The sequence below is a fragment of the Schistocerca gregaria genome, unplaced genomic scaffold (genome assembly GCF_023897955.1).
Source record: "Schistocerca gregaria isolate iqSchGreg1 unplaced genomic scaffold, iqSchGreg1.2 ptg001471l, whole genome shotgun sequence".
Lineage (NCBI taxonomy): Eukaryota > Metazoa > Arthropoda > Insecta > Orthoptera > Acrididae > Schistocerca > Schistocerca gregaria.
In genome coordinates this window covers 486-5,000 of record NW_026062765.1, presented here as the reverse complement: position 1 = coordinate 5,000, position 4,515 = coordinate 486, and the positions used below count along the sequence as shown (strand labels likewise).

At 55.1% G+C, this 4,515-nt stretch overlaps 1 non-coding gene across 1 annotated transcript; it reads right to left on the bottom strand.

Moving 5' to 3' along the window:
• Positions 1 to 257: 257 nt before the first annotated feature.
• Positions 258 to 2,150, bottom strand: LOC126332493 (small subunit ribosomal RNA). Its single transcript, XR_007563741.1, has one exon. It is a non-coding gene; the product is annotated as a small subunit ribosomal RNA (ribosomal RNA).
• Between the last annotated feature and the right edge of the window lie 2,365 nt (positions 2,151 to 4,515).

Below are 4,515 nucleotides of genomic sequence, written 5' to 3'. Positions count from 1 at the left end.
CTCACAGCCGATGGGCGTCGTACGGCTCCACACCGGAGCGGACAGGCACTCGGGCGAACGTCATTCAAAACCGGCGCCAGGCGCCAGGTACCGCAGGCCAGCCGCTCCAGAGCTTCAGCGCTCGTACCACACAACAACAACACTTCCGCTAGTTTTGAGAGGCACGCGTGGTTCCGCACGCGGCGCACGGCCACTGCCGTACAGGTAGCGTGTTGCGCGACACGACACGCACATCGAAAGACATGCAGTCTAGTCGGTAATGATCCTTCCGCAGGTTCACCTACGGAAACCTTGTTACGACTTTTACTTCCTCTAAATGATCAAGTTTGGTCATCTTTCCGGTAGCATCGGCAACGACAGAGTCGATGCCGCGTACCAGTCCGAAGACCTCACTAAATCATTCAATCGGTAGTAGCGACGGGCGGTGTGTACAAAGGGCAGGGACGTAATCAACGCGAGCTTATGACTCGCGCTTACTGGGAATTCCTCGTTCATGGGGAACAATTGCAAGCCCCAATCCCTAGCACGAAGGAGGTTCAGCGGGTTACCCCGACCTTTCGGCCTAGGAAGACACGCTGATTCCTTCAGTGTAGCGCGCGTGCGGCCCAGAACATCTAAGGGCATCACAGACCTGTTATTGCTCAATCTCGTGCGGCTAGAAGCCGCCTGTCCCTCTAAGAAGAAAAGTAATCGCTGACAGCACGAAGGATGTCACGCGACTAGTTAGCAGGCTAGAGTCTCGTTCGTTATCGGAATTAACCAGACAAATCGCTCCACCAACTAAGAACGGCCATGCACCACCACCCACCGAATCAAGAAAGAGCTATCAATCTGTCAATCCTTCCGGTGTCCGGGCCTGGTGAGGTTTCCCGTGTTGAGTCAAATTAAGCCGCAGGCTCCACTCCTGGTGGTGCCCTTCCGTCAATTCCTTTAAGTTTCAGCTTTGCAACCATACTTCCCCCGGAACCCAAAAGCTTTGGTTTCCCGGAGGCTGCCCGCCGAGTCATCGGAGGAACTGCGGCGGATCGCTGGCTGGCATCGTTTATGGTTAGAACTAGGGCGGTATCTGATCGCCTTCGAACCTCTAACTTTCGTTCTTGATTAATGAAAACATACTTGGCAAATGCTTTCGCTTCTGTTCGTCTTGCGACGATCCAAGAATTTCACCTCTAACGTCGCAATACGAATGCCCCCGCCTGTCCCTATTAATCATTACCTCGGGTTCCGAAAACCAACAAAATAGAACCGAGGTCCTATTCCATTATTCCATGCACACAGTATTCAGGCGGGCTTGCCTGCTTTAAGCACTCTAATTTGTTCAAAGTAAACGTGCCGGCCCACCGAGACACTCAACAAAGAGCACCCTGGTAGGATTTAAACGGGGTCCGCCTCGGGACGCGAAAGCACCCCTTCGGCTCGCCCCACCGGCAGGACGTCCCACGATACATGCCAGTTAAACACCGACGGGCGGTGAACCAACAGCGTGGGACACAAATCCAACTACGAGCTTTTTAACCGCAACAACTTTAATATACGCTATTGGAGCTGGAATTACCGCGGCTGCTGGCACCAGACTTGCCCTCCAATAGATACTCGTTAAAGGATTTAAAGTGTACTCATTCCGATTACGGGGCCTCGGATGAGTCCCGTATCGTTATTTTTCGTCACTACCTCCCCGTGCCGGGAGTGGGTAATTTGCGCGCCTGCTGCCTTCCTTGGATGTGGTAGCCGTTTCTCAGGCTCCCTCTCCGGAATCGAACCCTGATTCCCCGTTACCCGTTACAACCATGGTAGGCGCAGAACCTACCATCGACAGTTGATAAGGCAGACATTTGAAAGATGCGTCGCCGGTACGAGGACCGTGCGATCAGCCCAAAGTTATTCAGAGTCACCAAGGCAAACGGACCAGACAAGCCAATCCGATTGGTTTTGATCTAATAAAAGCGTCCCTTCCATCTCTGGTCGGGACTCTGTTTGCATGTATTAGCTCTAGAATTACCACAGTTATCCAAGTAACGTGGGTACGATCTAAGGAACCATAACTGATTTAATGAGCCATTCGCGGTTTCACCTTAATGCGGCTTGTACTGAGACATGCATGGCTTAATCTTTGAGACAAGCATATGACTACTGGCAGGATCAACCAGGGAGCTGCGTCAACTAGAGCTGAGCAGCCGGCCGCCCGGGAGTGTGTCCCGGGGGCCCGCGCGAACACGCAAGCGTCCGCTCAATTATTCTGCAAACAGGAGGAGGCCGAGCTCCCCTGCACGATACACCTCGAAACCCTCTCAGGTCCCGGCGGCGCGCAGCGCCGTCCTAGGTACTTGGTCGGTTTCGAGAGAGGCGCAATCGCCCGGAGTTAGGCGAGTAGACGGTTTTAGTGCGAACACCCTTGCTCCCAACTGAGCTTGCCGCTGCCGACAGAGGCCCGGGAGCGTGCTGTCGTGGCATTGCCGGCGGGAGACAACACGCGCCACCTATGGTGACCGGCAGCTCCAACGCCAGCGCCACACAAGGGCAAAGCCCCACTTGGGTGCAGAAGCGAACTCTCCCAGCACAGCGCACGCGCCAACACGTCCGCACAACTGCGATACAAACCACCTGCGAGAACCGCTGGGGCGACCGAGCAGCAGACGGCGTCGCGGCGCCGAGTGCCAGGCGGCGGCGCATCCTCAACGCACACAGTCCTCAATCAGACCAGCACACTGCAGATGTCCACCGCGCTTCGCACCGGGCTCGGCTGAACCAACTTTGGCCGCCAGGCGCCGCGTGCAGGGTGCGCCGCAGCGTAGCTGCGCCGCCTGCCGGGCCCGTCGGCTGGCGCTCCTGCCACTCGGCGCCCCCCACCAGCCGCCTGTTGCGCGTGCGCCCACGCAGCGCGCGGCCAACACGCCGGGCGGCCCCCCTTCACCGGCCGGGAACAGTCCCACCAAGCCACCGCCGCGTATCGCTTCATACCCACATGGGCCTAGTCACGCGTGTGGATGTGGCGGGTACCGCTGAAACAACCGGTTAATAGCTGTACCGATCGTCGCCATCACAGATTCACCTCCAGCGTGAACAACCGCTCAACAACGGATTTCCAGTTCATTTGCGTATCTTGGGCAGTAAACGTAGATGTCCACCTACATTTGCGAATTCAACAATTCTTGCATGCCAGGATGTCATGTGTCACGACACGCTACATCAGACCACATACACACTGCGACATGTGCAGAAGAGAACACGTGGAAGGTGGCCCGCGCACGTATGCGATGTACCTTCCGCGATCCACTGTCAACCGGCATCTGCGGCATGTCCCAGATATGGAACGCGGTCCACCAGGGTAGCACTTTGTGTGAGGCAATACGACAAAGTCGGAATACACGCGTCACTACATCAGACGGCTCACGCTGACCTGACCTGACCTGACTCACCGCACCACCACCCCCAGCGACCCAGGGTGACATACAATGCGTTCGTACGTTCCTCCCACACGCCTCTACGGCGTACCACAGTGCAACCTAGCTGTTATTGGGAGACGAGACAAGTAGCATCAAGCACAACATATGGAAATTGAGATTCGACACCGTTGGGCACAGCCAGCGTACGGTCACACGTATCACACTACTTCACTCTGTACGTAACGACCGATGATCGGTACAGCGTGTGGGTTACGCGTACGACATCAGCGGACAATGGACACAGACCATACCACGACGTACACTGAGGGCGTCGACATCTGAATGCAACTGAACAGCTGCGAGGCTCATTTAACACTCAAACGCCAGACCGACCAGCTTGAGAGGACAGAGACACAAAGAGGGGGACAGAGGGGGACAGAGGGGGGGGAGGGGGGGGGTCGGCGATATAGTCCTATTGCAGTACAATTGACAGTGGATAGCAGGAATATGTGGAAAGTAAGCAACACTCGCAAGACATCTACATGAGGATAACAACGACACCAGAGATTCCGAGCAGTGAACTATGTTAGGCAAAGGGACAACGTGGGTTAGGTTAAGGGACAACGTGGGTTAGGTTAAGGGACAACGTGGGTTAGGTTAAGGGACAACGTGGGTTAGGTTAAGGGACAACGTGGGTTAGGTTAAGGGACAACGTGGGTTAGGTTAAGGGACAACGTGGGTTAGGTTAAGGGACAACGTGGGTTAGGTTAAGGGACAACGTGGGTTAGGTTAAGGGACAACGTGGGTTAGGTTAAGGGACAACGTGGGTTAGGTTAAGGGACAACGTGGGTTAGGTTAAGGGACAACGTGGGTTAGGTTAAGGGACAACGTGGGTTAGGTTAAGGGACAACGTGGGTTAGGTTAAGGGACAACGTGGGTTAGGTTAAGGGACAACGTGGGTTAGGTTAAGGGACAACGTGGGTTAGGTTAAGGGACAACGTGGGTTAGGTTAAGGGACAACGTGGGTTAGGTTAAGGGACAACGTGGGTTAGGTTAAGGGACAACGTGGGTTAGGTTAAGGGACAACGTGGGTTAGGTTAAGGGACAACGTGGGTTAGGTTAAGGGACAACG